The sequence below is a fragment of the Strigops habroptila genome, chromosome 9 (genome assembly GCF_004027225.2).
Source record: "Strigops habroptila isolate Jane chromosome 9, bStrHab1.2.pri, whole genome shotgun sequence".
NCBI lineage: Eukaryota > Metazoa > Chordata > Aves > Psittaciformes > Psittacidae > Strigops > Strigops habroptila.
This window is the reverse complement of record NC_044285.2, coordinates 42,485,933-42,502,357: the sequence shown is the minus strand read 5'-3', so window position 1 is coordinate 42,502,357 and position 16,425 is coordinate 42,485,933. Positions and strand designations below refer to the sequence as shown.

Genomic DNA, 16,425 nt, shown 5'->3' with positions numbered 1-16,425 from the left:
GGGCTACAAAGCTGGCTACAAAACACACGTCCAAAGATAGGTCAGATGGGGCAAAACACAGTGGCAAGAGGAAACACAGGCAGGAGCTCCCCACACTGCCCCTTCATGGCATATAGAGGCACGTTTTAAGGCATCAGCTCCCTCTTCCCGCTGCCTTTTCCCATCTCGCTGTTGCTGAAAGCAGGCGGCTGTTTCATCATAAACCCAGCTCCGCTTGGAAAACTGTGAGTCAGCCAGTTCATATATGCTGAATATTTCTCTCCCTACCACTCGGCTATTAAAAACCTTCTTGAATTTAATCTCAGCATGGAAAAAAACTAAATAATGAAAAGGATAAGGAAGAGAAGATATTGCAAAGTGGGAGCTTTCCGCATACTTCAGGGGTTAGGGAGTTCCATCTCTCGCAGCAATACACATGCTTCTCAAGGCATTTTTTAATATCTGGAATCTAGGTTATATTTTTAAACTATTAAGCTAGCCTTAGAAAAAGAGTTTCTCAAATCTTTAGCTGCTGAAGTTTATACAGCCTCGGAGGAATGCTTTCGGCATCTGGCTTGCCCTGTCCACAGCAATGTCCACATACCTCAGTGTTTATATTAGAGGAGCATAACGTAATGAAAACCAAATGGCCGCATGTGAGACCCCTTTGGGGTCCCTGCCTGAGGCAAACAATGTGGCAAACTTCTCCTTGGCATGTGCAGCGACCACGCTGGGTCCTGCACCCGTGGTAGGAAGCAAAATGCAGCTCATCTCCCCAAAACTCAGAGGGCCACAAGGATGCTCAATGGCTGGAGCACCTCCCGTATGGAGACAGGCTGAGAAAGCCTGGAGAAGAGAAGCTGCGTGGAAACCTCAGAGCAGCTTCCAGGGTCTGAAGGGGGCTACAAGGATGCTGAAGAGGGACCTTTATCAGGGACTGGAGTGACAGGACAAGGGATGATGGGTTCAAACTGAAACAGGGGAGATTCAAGTTAGTTATTAGGAAGAAGCTCTTCCCTGTGAGGGTGCTGAGGCGCTGGCACAGGGTGCCCAGAGAAGCTGTGGCTGCCCCATCCCTGGCAGTGTTCAAGGCCAGGTTGGACACAGGGGCTTGGAGCAACCTGCTCTAGTGGAAGGTGTCCCTGCCCGTGGCAGGGGTTGGGCCTGGATGAGCTTTAAGGTCCCTTCCAACACAAACCATTCTATGATTCTATGTGTTTCCATAGTTTTGGCTCACACTGGTTAAGCTCACTTTTCAGGATTTTAACTTAATTTTGATATTTACAGGCTAATACCAGAATATGGAACTTCCACAAACCAACAAAAAGGCAAAACGCAGCTGGGGGTAGCACGGGAAAAGCCTCACACAGGAACCACAGAGGTGACTGCTCGAGCCTTTACACCACCACTTGTATTTCTCTCCTCCAAACAAAGCCCACAGCTAACAGCAGTCCTCAGCACAGAATATATCAGCTTGAGGTGGAATTAAGGGTCTCCCACACACAGCACCAATTCACACCCATTGCACCACTGCTCTCAAACCAAGCCTGTCATGGTGGAAGGGGACGGCAGCCAGTCAGCAGCAGGATGCTCTCTCCTCTGTATCCCAGGCTTGGAGCAAGCCAGCCGGGACCCCACTGCGCAGCTCAGCAGCACAACTTTCATTCCATACCCAAAGCAGCAGAATAACTTTCTGGCAGAGAGAATTAAGCTTTGGGATATTTTCAGCTTTAATAAACTCAGCGGGTGGTGGGGGGAAAATCAGGATTTTTCAATTGTGTGCTCTCCAACATTAAAGTTACTGAGCATTTCTTGTGTTACTACTTTTTTCTCGGCATGCCATAAATTAGCAGCTTCATTTCTCCCCCTTCGTAGAAACACTAAAACAGGAACTGTCTGAGAAATGCCGCATGGGCCCTGACTTGGGATGGAGTGAACGTGACATCCCTGTGCCACGCTGCTCCTTCCTTTTCCAGGACAAGGCTCCATCCTCGGCCACACGCTCCCTGGCTGCTGATAACCACAGGGAGGTTCACAGTTGGCTCTGGGAGAACTGAAGCTGGTGACACAAAACCTATTGGCACCGTTAGCAGGAGACGTGGTGTGGGGTGCAAATCCCACCCTGCTCCAGTGGTGCTTCCAAACCCAGGAATGCTGTTGGATGCCTCAACTTTGGCTGGAGTGGCAGCCACAGTCCTGCTCATCAACCGTTATACAACCTCCCCAATGGTCTGCACGCTTTGTGGAATGATGTTCGGTGGACTGAACAGAGATTCCCCATCCTTAAATAGCAAGCAGAGTTGACTGTACCCTAACATTACCGTTTATTCATGTCCTGTGGTTTAAAGCCTATGGTAGGAGGCAGGAAAATACATAGTCTGGTGATCACTAAAGTAGTATGTAACAGAGAGATAGCTTTAACTTAATCACAGTTCATCCAGCTGTAAGAGTTTACAGTTGTATCTTCTACTCTTTGCTAAACCATAATGGCAAAAATACACTGTAATGTACCCGATGTAATCTAGAGCACTAATTGTGGGAGCCCGAGTGCACGCACACATCTCTGAGGTGTCTGCAGGGCATTCAGCTCCCATCTCCACAACCACTATGGCAAGAAACTTCCTTTGCTCCTGACTACAAGCTCCAATGGCTCAGATTTGCCATTTTATGTTTTCATAAAATCACAGAATCCCAGCCTGGTTTGGGTTGGAAGGGACCTTAAAGCTGATCCAGCTCCAACCCCTGCCACGGGCAGGGACACCTTCCACTAGAGCAGGTTGCTCCAAGCCCCTGTGTCCAACCTGGCCTTGAACACTGCCAGGGATGGGGCAGCCACAGCTTCTCGGGGCACCCTGTGCCAGCGCCTCAGCACCCTCACAGGGAAGAGCTTCTGCCTCAGAGCTCATCTCAGTCTCCCCTCTGGCAGGTTAAAGCCATTCCCCTTGTCTTGTCCCTACAGGCCCTTGCCCACAGCCCCTCTCCGGGTTTCCTGGAGCCCCTTTAGGCTCTGGAGCTGCTCTAAGGTCAGGCCTCATGGACTTTTGAACTTGCAGCTGACACAACTGCTTCCTTACAATTTCACTATCCACAAATGGCAAGCCACTGATCCTGCAGCTGTGTTCCTTCAACTCAAGACTGGGGTGACAGCTTGTCAAAAGGCTGAGAATACATCATTGAGTGTCCTGGTTTGGGGCCTAATGGTTCTGTCTCAAAGAAAAGCAGAGGAACCCATCCCAAAAAAGGCACAGCACCACTTTATTTCATATGCAGAAGCAGTGCAGGTGGTGTTTCACTTGTGCTTCATCCTACAGAGCAGCACAGAGCCCTGCTGAAAGCTGAGAGCATCACCCAGGACATGCACAGCCACGACAGCAGCAGCGCTGCTGGAATCAGAGCGGGGTTACTCCACACAGGAGGGTTGGGGCATTTCTGCACAGGGGGAACGTGCTCAAGGCAGAAACTTCAGCTCTGGGCACTCTGGTGCCCAACGCTGCAGCCTTCCCCATCCCACCCTGGGCACCAGCTCCCAGGGGCAACGGGAGGCAGCACGGCCCCAGCAGCACAGGCCAAAGGCAAATACACTCAGGGTCACTTCTCGGCTCTAAACAGCTCCCTCCAGGAGAGGACAACGGGGCTTTCTAGCAACTTCTGCTGCCTTCCCCTTCCTCTTGCTGCGCATGGAATCGCCATGGAACACCGGTGTCACGGTGACGCTGGAGAACTTGAGGGGCCGCTGGTGCCCTTCAGTCTGCTGAGCGGCAGAGCCCAGACCGGCTGCTCGGGACCACAGCGGGACCGTGCAGCCAAGCACAGAAACAAAGCAGCGACAGAGATGTCCTCAGCAGAGACATCCTCAGCTTCGGGCAAGCGCCAAGGAGGTGACACGGGAGCCCCTTGGGGTGCTACCACCGCACCTCCCGCAAAACAAAACACCCTTCAAGGTTTCCCTGATGAATCCTGAGCCCTGATCATGCAATTCTGTGTTTCAGAGACCTCTGCCAAATGCAGCCCGTCTGCACCCTCCTCCTTCCCGTTTGCGCTATGGAAGCTTGTCTGCTGCTTCCACTTCAATTCCATCCGGTGGGGCAACAAGGGAACCTGCATTGTTGTTGCAGAGGATCTCTTCCAACAGGAAGTGCTTAGCAGGAGGGGAGCACATAAGATCCTGAAAGCCAAGAACATGACCGAATTCCTCCTCCAACTCCATCTCCACGGCTTCTGCCTGATGGAGGAGGATACGGTCGTATCCCTCCCCATCAAGGAGCTGCAGGCATTAGTAGCAGCAGGGCCTGCTCTGGGAAAGGTACGTTGGTTCCTCCACACACAAAAGAACCCTCAATCTTCTTGTGGCACCTGCTGAATGCTGACAAGACACACGTCTGCACCAGCATCATTCCCAACAGGCCCATTCCACACTCGGGTGTTCTAAAACGAGACGTATTTGGGTTTCTCCATTGGAGTTCAGGCTTTTGAAGACCCTACACATCTCTGCTCCCAACTGCTGAAAACACAAGGGTGGTCATGACTGACCAAAACTCTATCCTAACATTTCATTCAGCCAAAACCTGAGGTTTAAAATGCCCCAGAAAGTCCTTTTGAAGACCCGTGTTTGTCTCTGCAGATGCAGATGCCGAGTTACCAGATCTCTGTCTCTCTCCTCCTTGCACCAACAGCAACTAACTCCTCTGATTTGCATTTTGTAGCTGCTGTTCTACCACCACCCCTATTTCCAGCGGGATTATCCCAGGCTGCACAAGATCACGATGATGGCAAAAAGTGCTGCGGAACAGTCAGGAGCGGCCACTGCAGCCCCCCCGGGCACCGGCGTGGAGGTCACCAGGAAGAGAAGACACCAACGTGGTGCTGAGCCTGGTGCAGGAGCTGCAGAGGAGCAGAACAACACCCAGCCCTCTGCAGCCACCCGCTCCACACGCACCAGGCGGGGGGCTGCTGCAGCCACCCCAATAGACATTGGTGGTCCCTCTGCACCAAAACGTAGGTGTAGGTAGAAAGGAAGAGCCATAGAGTAGAGATAGGTTATAGGTTAGTATAGGAGTAAGTAACTGTTGTTGTAGGCATTTCAATAGGTTGTAGGTTAGTTTAGGAGTAAGTAACTGTTGTAGGAGTTTCAATAGGTTGTAGGTTAGTTTAGGAGTAAGTTACTGTGTTGTTGTAGGTGTTTCAATAGGTTATAGGTTATTACAGGAGTAAGTAGCTGTGTTGTTTGTTGTTCTTTCAAATAAGTTTCTCTTAGAATCATAGGATTATAGGATAGTTATAGTTATATTTTAGTTATAGGATAGTTAGGGTTGGAAAGGATCTAAAGAACGTCTAGTTCCAAGCTCTCTGCCATGGGCAGGGACACTTCACACTAGACCACGTCTCCCAAGGCTCTGTCCCACCTGGCCTTGAACACTGCCAAGGATGCAGCGTTTACCACTTCTCTGGGCAACCTGTGCCAGCGCCTCACCACCCTCAGAGGGAAAAACTTCTTCCTTGTATCTCGAGTGAACTTCCCCTGTTTCAGTTTAAACCCATCTCCCTGTATCCTGTTGCTACAGTCCCTGATGAAGAGTCCCTCTCTGGAACGCTTGAAGACCCCTTCACATAGGGGAAGCTGCTCTGAATAAATGTTTCTTATAGAAATGATATCATTTCTCTTCAATAAAAGCTGCCGTGTGCTGTCTCTGCAGTCTCACAGTCACTGTCTCCACACCCGGGGCGGAGGGTTGCCTTCAGGCACATGAAGGGTTTGGCTCCAGCCACAAAAGCCAAAGGCCCCAGTTCAATGCCAGAGTCTCTGTCCGTGCTGCTCTGCCAGGCAGGGGAGCACAGGAGCAGCCTGACTGCTCGGCTTCTCCTCTTCACCTTAAAGACGACCTTAAAGCTCATCTAGTTCCACCCCCTGCCACGGGCAGGGACACCTTCCACTAGAGGAGGTTGCTCCAAGCCCCTGTGTCCAACCTGGCCTTGAACACTGCCAGGGATGGGGCAGCCACAGCTTCTCTGGGCACCCTGTGCCAGCGCCTCAGCACCCTCACAGGGAAGAGCTTCTGCCTCAGAGCTCATCTCAATCTCCCCTCTGGCAGGTTAAAGCCATTCCCCTTGTCCTGTCCCTACAGGCCCTTGTCCAAAGCCCCTCTCCAGGTTTCTTGTAGCCCCTTTAAGCACTGGAAGCTGCTCTGAGGCCTCCCTTATAGCTCTTACTTCCACCCGGGTAGGGTGGGCAGTGCCACGGTACCTCTGCTGCCACATCAGCCATCAGGGCACCGGTCCGAGGGACCCCAGGCAGCCCTGGCTGGTGTCCATACACATCTGTGTTGCTTGGCTTGTCCTGTGGTCTCCCTACAGCTTCAAACTCAAGGCAGATGGGAACAGTGCACGGAGCCTTTCTGTAAGGGAAGCCCCCCGGGGCATCCCAGCATGATTTACACCATTACTCATAACCATACAGTGACCAGACAAAAACAGATGCAGCAACGTAGGGGAATGACTCAGCTGGATTTGGACGGGCCACTGTATGTTGAAATCTTTATAACTCCTCATTCTTTACAACCACTTTACTCCGAGCTCACCATCCCACCAGCCACCTGGCCTTGTTTTCCCAATTTTAACATAAACAGTGAGAGCTGCAACATACTTTTCATCGTTAATCTCCTGCCTCTGAAAAGAAACCAACGTTGTGTTTCTTGGACTGTAGTTTAAGAGCTGTTTTCTCATTCTGGAGACTACACCCGTGGTATTGCAGGTATCAATGTGAGCAATACCCAAACCTGAGCCCACAAATTCAGATATAATATCCACAGTGAGCTACAAGCACCGTGCTTTTTTAGGGCAGAAATCCTCCTTTTCAACATAGTTACAAGCTATGTGAAGCAAAGAGAACAGCCAAACAGATTATTAAGGGGAATAGAAGACTTCTAGAAAAACATTTAATTCCTGCCTGAGTTTAGGGGAGAAGTCTGAGTGATATTTGTAATCTTCTGGTGGACAGAGCTGTCATTTAATTTAGCTTGCATGACTGAAAGAATTTAACAAGAAGTGTTCCATAGAGTTTTGCTGAAATTCTTTGCATGTTTTCAGTAAGCCTCTGGAATACGATCAAACCTAAAAAGCTGGAGAGGATGGAGATTGAACTCAAAGCTAAAATAATAGTCACAATTGTAGTATATGCTTAATAATCAACTATTCCCATGCAGCAGAAAAAGTGCCTTAGTGCAGAAACTGCTCCGGATCCGCAGCCGTGTGTCCATGTGCTGTTTGGCACCTTGAAGGGCACCCTGGGAACTCCACCCGGCAGTGAAAACCAGTCCCTGGCTCTGCTAGAAACCTCTCAAAACTCAACCAAACTCACCAAAATGACTGTCCACAACACTCAGGATGCCTTTCTTCAGGAGCCTTGGCAAGAAGGACTTTGAGAGGAGCAAAGGTGTTATTTCCCTTGATTCACACAAGCCGCCTGCTCCAGCCACATGCTTTCAGGTACCTGACACAGACACCACTGACTCCTGACAGCTCAGGTTTTTCTATTTTAAACTCCATCCTGCTGAAAACATTGGGTTTGGGGGAGAAAAACCCTAGATCTTATGGGCAATCCTGACCTTGAAATCTGCAACACTGAGTAATTTATGGGTGGCTTGTAAATGAGGGCAGTATCATGGGAGACGTGCAGATTTTCACACGATGCTGTTGCCTGTTAACAGCTCATTACACTGTACAGAAGTATATTCCCATTATGAAATACAGCTGGGGTTGGTTTGCTCACTAAGGTCATTATCTGATCACAGGCAAGAACGAGGGAAAGGAACCCACTGGCAAAGGCTGAAGTTGGGGACTTAGTGAAAGCTCATGTGTTTTGAATTTTGTAGCCTGATCACACTCAAGCAGGCAACAGCAGAATCAATTCTCTCCACTTCCTCTGCTTATGAGCCCTGGAAACTGCATGGAAAAAGTTCTCTTTTATTAGCAAATACTTCATTATTTAAGCAACCCTCCTGACGGGATTCACTGGTGCCATCCACTCTGCTTACCTATCAGCCAGCTCTGTTTGGTTTATGCTGCTCTGGACAAGGGCCTTGGTTACAGGACCATGCACTGGCAGAAACTCTGCAACATCAACAGCACCATTACCATGCACTTCTTTCCAAGCTCTAGAGAACTTTCCCCCTCCCGAGCAGCCACAATTACAACGCCTATTACAGAAAAACTCAATGTTCCTGGCACCGAGCGTCAAACTCCATCTGAAAATAAGGATATTTAAAACTTCTAAAAGGATCTGTAAATACCAGGATCTGTACTTCTCTCTGCACACACATGTGTGTCCTTCCTCACTGCCCTTCTGACCGCTACATTAGCCCACAGAGAGAAGAGCCCAGTTTGGCACAAGGGCTCCCAGATTGTGGTTTCGTTACAGCCCTTCCACTTGGATGCACCTTAGCAGCACAAGACATGGCAGAGAAGAAACCTGTTCCTAATTGTACTCTGGTTTCAAGCTCAGCATAACAAGGAGTGATCGCTAATCAGATGTTAATAAAGTAGGAGCAGGCTTTGGAGCTGGAAAAGTCATTTCAGTGCTTGGAAAAACAATGAGTTGGGCATGTCAGCTGTTTTATCAGCTGCTCTAAAGGCAAATCCTGCACGTCCCTGTGCTACAGGCTTGAGACATCACAGGTTTTGGACTGCTGAAGCTGTACTCATCAGACCAAGTACCTTCTGCCTTCTATGGGCAAGGAATGGCCAAAGGATGCACTCCCCACGCAGCACTCTGGGGTCACTCCTGCTCTGGGGCTCCACAACAGCCCACAGCAAAGGGTGCCCAAAGGGGTGAAACATAAAACCCCAGCCTGGTTTGCGTTGGAAGGGACCTTAAAGCTCATCCAGTTCCAACCCCTGCCACGGGCAGGGACACCTTCCACTAGAGCAGGTTGCTCCAAGCCCCTGTGTCCAACCTGGCCTTGAACACTGCCAGGGATGGGGCAGCCACAGCTTCTCTGGGCACCCTGTGCCAGCGCCTCAGCACCCTCACAGGGAAGAGCTTCTGCCTCAGAGCTCATCTCAGTCTCCCCTCTGGCAGGTTAAAGCCGTTCCCCTTGGCCTGTCCCTACAGGCCCTTGTCCAAAGCCCCTCTCCAGGTTTCCTGGAGCCCCTTTAGGCACTGGAGCTGCTCTAAGGTCTCCCCTTCAGGAGCCTTCTCTTCTCCAGGCTGCCCCAGCCCAGCTCTCTCAGCCTGGCTCCAGAGCAGAGCTGCTCCAGCCAACACCCCCAAATCCTTCTCCTCAGGCTGCTCCATCCATTCTCCCCCAGCCTGTGTTTGTGCTTGGGATTGCCCTGACCCAGGGGCAGGACCTTGCCCTTGGCCTGGTTGAACTCCATAAGGTTCACACGGGTCCATGTCTCCAGCCTGTCCAGGTCATATCTCTTGAGTTTTACATTGTGGCTCTTCAGCCACGAAGACATTTTATTCTTTACTCTTGGCACTCAAAACACCATCTCCTGGAGCAGGAAAAATCCCTACTGTGCATCACTCAGGCTCTACCAGCGTAGCAGGACCCCCTTTACTGCCTTCACAAGCTCCAGAGGAGATGCTCTCAGCTGCCAGTAAATCAATTTTCCTGGTCACTCTCCTGATAGCACAAAGAAGCTGGTGACAGCAGTGAATTATTGGCCAAGGGGTGGCCCTACTTTAGGGATCATCAGCTTAATTCCAGATTAGCTATCAAAACTGACACCATCCCAGTGGGTAAAGGAAGACAGATAAAGACCCCTCAGTGCTGGCAGTAATTAAAATGAGCCTGCCCGGGACAGTAAATCTCCCGCAGCAGCAGAAGGGGCTGCCAGGCCGTTATGAATCGCTCCGCTTTGGCGACAGGAGGCCGATGCCCGGGACAGGATGTGCATGTGGACACAGAGGTTAAGCCCTCGCTGGCACGGCGCAGGCAGAGGGACGGCTCCTGTTGCTGTCCCCAGGCAGGGGAGTGTCACTTCCCCGACCCGAACAAATGCTCATTCATCACAGGGCACATGCGAAAAAGAGATTACTCAGGCTTTACGATCGCTCATTCACCTTAGAGCCAGTTCCTTCCCCTCCCACCCCGCGGCTATTTCTGGCTTGTTTTTGTGCGGTGGTAGGAAGGAACAGGCCGGGGTGGGTGCCAAGCAGGGCTGGGGACCTGGGCAGTCCCCATCTGCATCTGTCCCCTGAGCCCCACATCCATGCTGACGCTGCAGAAATGCTGCTTTTCTCTTTCTGAGCTGCTACAGCTCCTTCTCCTCCTTTGCATTTCTGAGACCAAACTACCACCAGTCCTTCAGCATCATTTCATACACACCACCATCCACCTCCATCAAACACAGACACCCCTCGAATGCCAAAAACCAGTTAAACCCATCGTTAATTAAACCACTAAACCAAGAAAGTCACCAGGAGAGCTGTCCCCACCAGGCACATAACCATCCATGCCTGTTGAGGGCAGAAAAAGCATTGCAAAGATGCTCCCTTCCTTGCTACCTGCAAGGCCTGTCTGCCTTGACCCCTTTCCACCCCATTTCTTCACTGGCATTGTATCCCTGCTCCTCCTCCCCACACTTTCCCAGCCACCTACCAGCAGCCCCAGCTGCTTTCTCCTCTCCTTTCCAACTGCTCTGCGTCACTAGACAGGAGAACCTAGACCCATTTCTCCACTTGTCAAGCAGCCACCCCTCAGGGTGTTGGCACATGAGTGAAGGAGTGTGGGAGCCTACATGGGCCAGGACCCATCACTGTTATTATCCATATTTTCCACATTTTGTTTAGTTATGTTGGAGCAGAGCCCTGCTCTGCCATCCAAACACTGCTCGGGAAGGCCCAAAGCACACGTCACCAGAAGATAAAACATGAGACAACAAGCAAAGTAGGAGCACAAGGAACAAGAAGACAACATGGGTAGAGGCGGAGCAATCAACCACCTCATCGCCATCACATCCTTCAGGCATCTGAGCAGGGATGGCCTAGAAGGAAGGTCAAGAGTGTCTAGGGGGACATGTAGGTATCGTAGAAACACAAACTGGTTTGGGTTGGAAAGGACCTTGAAGCTCATCCAGCTCCAACCCCCTGCCACGGGCAGGGACACCTTCCACTAGAGCAGGTTGCTCCAAGCCCCTGTGTCCAACCTGGCCTTGAACACTGCCAGGGATGGGGCATTTACCACTTCTTTGGGCAACCCGCTCCAAGGATTCACCACCCTCACATACCACCTCGAGCCATCTCCTGCGACAGCCCCACAGCACCGTGTGCGCAGGGAAGGCGGCAGCTAGAGGGTTCCTGCAGCCTCCTGGCTCAGCCCGGCCCGTGTTGGGGCACTGGGACATTTCCTCTTGGCTCAGGCTCCGGCACACGTGGCCGCTCGCCGGCTGTCAGCGGCGCCTGCCTGCGAGACAAACACCCCGGCCTTGGCTCCAAGTAGCAAAGAGCAAGCTGAGAGCTGGGCAGGAAGGATCTTTTACCTCCTTCTCCTTCTGCCACACAGATGAGAGGCAAATCTCTGTCCCAGCCGCTTCCCTTCCTCCCTAAGAGCTCCCGGCAGAGAGGGACTTCTCCAGTCATGTTTTTGTGCACGGTGTTGTCTTGAACAGAGGTTCCTGCCCAAACAGCAGTGCCCGTCACCCTGGCTGCACCCTGCCCTCCCAGGGCTGCTCTTTCTCCCTTTACTTTTGCATTCACTTCACCCCAATGCACTGGGAGCCCAAAAAGCAGCTACAGGCACTTCAGCTGAATGTGCCCAGCTCCACAGAGCTGTCCCAGGGGACTGACCAACTGCCTCATAAACCAGTTAGCTCTTATCAGACAAGACAAACCCAGTGCTAGGCTGATTACTGAGACATTGATACCAGCCGAGACTCCAATCAGGCAGGAGGAGGCAAACACCCCCCAAACCTGTTAGCTAGGAAAGGGTGAGCAGTCCGTGGGGACCCATGGCCACCCCACCAGGGCAGGTTGTGCCTAGCTGAGCCCTGCATGTGCCCCATAGGAGCTGAGGGGTGCCAGAGGCTTCCAGCATCCCATGGCCCCTCTGCCACCGCTCCATCCTGTGTGGAGAGCAGAGCCAGGGTGTGATCTGCAGGCAGGATGAGGCTGGTGCTGCTGGGGAGGGTGCCCAGCTGCATCAGGGAGCCCTGAGCCTCAGGCTCTGCGGCCACAAGTACTTATGCACTTTAAACTGGCATTCGACTGAGACAGACCAGAGCAGGAGCAATCCTGGAACAGGGTCTCTCCAGCTCCGTGGTCCCTAATGATGGGCTGATGGCTGGGCTGGCTCCTGGGCAAGGTCACAGCTCTCCTCTGCATTCAGAGCGTGGCTGCTGCTTGCTAAAACCCAAACAGGAGAGACTTTAACTTCACAGACACAGCTTTTCCAGGGTCAATACTGGCACCTAGGAGGGATCTACAAATAGGATAAGGAAATATTCAGGCTCCAGCATGGGCACTGCTTATACACTAGGGTAAAACTCATCACTGTTCCACACTGTATCCCACAGAAACAGACCCTGCAACCTCAGGTCTCCAGAGCCGGAGGCAGGAGGAGCCCTGCCTGGAGTGGTTCTCCCACACAGATCCACAGCCACCAGCTGAGCAGCTGAACTTACTCAGGGTTTAAATTAGGTTTGAAGCCGGTGACTTTATATCCTCCCCCAGCGAGACCCAACACTCCCGGAGGAAGCCCTGAAACGTACCTACAAGAGTCTCACCCTCAGCATTTAGGAGCTGCACAAAAAGGTCAGTAAACTCCTTCCTCACTCGTAGGCAGGAGGCATTCGAGGGGTCCTGCCAAGAGGAAAACTTCCTGCTCATCACAGCACTTCTTGATGGCTCCAACACCCATCCTCTGCCTGCTGCCTCCCACCTCCACTGCTGCCCATGCTTCACCAGGCAGCATCTTCTCACACGTGTCCTCAGAAAGGCCAGCCAAGCACATTTTCTCCTTTTAAATATTGCTCCCTCACAATGCAGTGGAGCGAGGCCACAGGCAATAAACACTGCTGCAACCCAACCTTCCCTGCCTGCTCTCGGCTTTATGTGCTGCAAGGGCTGTCTCTTGCAGCACGTGCTCCAACAGCAAGAGCACTAAAATACAGGTCAGCTTTGGAATCAGTTATGGGTCAAAACCACGCTAAGAAGTTTAATGAGCAACAGCATTAACTGAGAGAATCCTCCTGAGCCATGAGGGTTATTTACACCTGCCCCAACGCAGCTGAAGCAGTGCCACTGAGTGGGGACCAGGCTTGCCAGCAGAAACCTGCCTAATTACAGCCATCTGCTTCGTCAGCAGGTAGAACACAAGGAGTGAGATTACAAATTATTCATTGCCTAAAATGGACAAAACCTCCTGCACTGAGAGCAGCACAGCTGGGATGAAAGCTGCAGTGTCTGCATCGGCCACAGCCTCCATGGAGCTGGGACAGAGCATCAGGAGAGGGACCAGGAGTAGCCTCGGCGTCTCACCAAGCCAAGCCAGTGCTTTATAAACAGGGACCACCCTTTCCCAGAGCAGGACTGCTAGGTGGGGTGTAGGGCATGGAACCCCAGCCTGGTTTGTGTTGGAAGGGACCTTAAAGCTCATCCAGCTCCAACCCCTGCCACGGGCAGGGACACCTTCCACTAGAGCAGGTTGCTCCAAGCCCCTGTGTCCAACCTGGCCTTGAACACTGCCAGGGATGGGGCAGCCACAGCTTCTCTGGGCACCCTGTGCCAGCGCCTCAGCACCCTCACAGGGAAGAGCTTCTGCCTCAGAGCTCATCTCAGTCTCCCCTCTGGCAGGTTAAAGCCATTCCCCTTGTCCTGTCCCTACAGGACCTTGTCCAAAGCCCCTCTCCAGGTTTCTTTAGCCCAGCTGGCTAACGTCTCTCTGCAAACAGTAGTAAGATACCTTACCCTGCCCTTTCCACAGGGCAAACCAGTGAGTGCTTTCCATTCCTTCAATACAAGAGATACACAAAACCACAGCAGGCTGAGCAGCCAGGATCCAGAAGGACTCCTCCACTGCCCATGCCTGGCTGGTGTCGGGGACTAGATACACATTAATGCCTCTGGAAGAAGAAAATGCCATAAGTGCACCTTGTTCCCACTGCAGACAGAATGGTTTGGTGAGGTGGTAAAACTGCACTGGAGAAATGCCCAGGTCCAATCTTCCCGGCACATGGAGCAGCTAGGGATGGAGTGGGAATCTCACAGGCATCCCGGCAATGCTCCCAAAGCAAAGCCTGGGAAGGCAGTGCAGACCTCTGGCTGGAGCTAGCCCTCCCTACCCACAGCAGGCTCCAGTGCTGCTTTTTCCTGCCTTCCCCTGAGAACACATCCCAAAGCACAGTTACACCAGCCTGGAATCATAAGTAACGTTACTGTTAACAAGGCTTCTTCTCAGGAACAAAAGCAATCAGATTTGTTCTGTGGCCAAGACGACCACAGGTTACCTGCCAGGCCTGCTCTGGAGGATGGAGATCCCTGAATCCCAGCCCCCTCCCAGTCTGGACCACACTTTAAACACTCGATGTTAAGTCAAATTTTGGAGAGAAAACCCACATCAATGAGAAACCTACCAGTGGGGACCCACTAATGCCAGGGATTGCTGCATGGCTTTTTACTGGCACCATCAGGGAGGACACCTTCCTCAGACATCTACTGATGAAGTGACCAGCCTGAGTCACAGCAGCTGTGATTAACAAGGCCCAGAATAACTGTAATTAACTGTTAACTTGGTATCAACAGCTCCTCTTAGACCATGTTTTGCTGCACAAGGATTCCTCCAGGTTTGTTTCCTCCACAACAGGATAAACTCCAGCGCTGGTACAGGATGTCTGGTGTTTGTTTTAAAGCACTGCTGTGCATCAGCTGCATGTTTTGGACACAAAAGCCAATGAATCCCCCTTAAGGTGTTTTTTTTCCCAGCTGATTTCCACGGCATTGTTTGGAGTGTGGTCCCTACAGGACACACCTGAGGCATCTGAATCCCTGCTGGCGCTGAAGCCACGGGGGCAAAGTTGAATCCCTTCTCCTGCACAAGACCACAGGAACCAGGGAATTACAGGGAAGGAGAGTGTCATGCAAGACCATAAGGTAAAACAGGCAAGAAACTTTAGCCCAGATTACAGCTCTGTTTGAAAACACACATGGAAACACACTGGGTCCAGTTAATCTCTGGCTGTTAAAGAAACCTCCTTATGGGTGACCTGCAGATATCGTGTTCCCACACCAACCCCGACAAAGCCAGCACGTTTGCAGATATGGTCCTGACGGGTGACAGCTGGCATGGGCACACTTGGACCATTGTGTGCAGTACTGGTGTCCTTAACATAAGAAGGACATGGAGCTGTTGGAGCAAGTCCAGAGGAGGCCACGAGGATGATCAGGGGCTGGAGCACCTCCTGTATGGAGACAGGCTGAGAGCATTGGGGCTGTTCAGCCTGGAGAAGAGAAGCTGCGTGGAGACCTCAGAGCAGCTTCCAGGGTCTGAAGGGGGCTACAAGGATGCTGGGGAGGGACTCTTCATCAGGGATGTAGTGATAGGACAAGGGGTGATGGGTTCAAACTGAAACAGGGGAAGTTCAGGTTGGATCTAAGGCAGAAGCTCTTCCCTGTGAGGGTGCTGAGGCGCTGGCACAGGGTGCCCAGAGAAGCTGTGGCTGCCCCATCCCTGGCAGTGTTCAAGGCCAGGTTGGACACAGGGGCTTGGAGCAACCTGCTCTAGTGGAAGGTGTCCCTGCCCGTGGCAGGGGTTGGAACTGGGTGAGCTTTAAGGTCCCTTCCAACCCAAACCATTCTATGATTTGAAGAGGGAAGGAGGAGGTTGGGTTTAAAAAGCAACCTGACAGTCAGGTATGTTCAGATTTAATGATGTTCTTGTACAGAGGGTCACATTCCCCCTGATTTAACTGGCCTGGCAAAACCCTGGAATTGCCACTTGCACACGGGGTGGGAGAGCATTTACCTGGCGTGTTACCGAGAGCTGAGGCACGGCTCAAAAGGATGAGGGAGTTAATCTTTAAATACCAGGCCTAGACTTGGTGGAGCTATAGATTATTTGGTGTAGTAAAAGAAGAATTAGCTGATCCATTCCAAAATGCATTTATCATTAAAATAAAACTCTTCTGTCATTTTAGTTAATAGCCTTAGTAAGAAATAATTGCAATGTCTGGTTGCTTTCAACAGCATGTGGTTTTAATATTCTAATTGTTACAAACTGTTTAATAATGTTCACAAAAGGCGTTTCCAAGTAGTTGTTGTATTTATTAACATTTCTTTTGGGGACCTGATGAATTCTATTACACCTCTACAGCACTTCAGACATTGCAGTGTTAACTCCCTGAATTTAAAAGGGGGAAAATAACGAAAAGCAACTTGTTTTGGTGCAGTGGAAGCGTTGCATTTTCAAGTGATAAGTGTTGTGCATCACTTGGTTTAACAATCTGGCAGCT

At 51.3% G+C, this 16,425-nt stretch overlaps 1 protein-coding gene across 1 annotated transcript in view; it reads right to left on the bottom strand.

Annotated features, from left to right (window-relative positions):
• The window catches only part of GPC3 (glypican 3), a 145,091-nt gene that overhangs the window by 27,020 nt on the left and 101,646 nt on the right, over window positions 1-16,425 (bottom strand). The gene's annotated exons all lie outside the window — the stretch shown is intronic.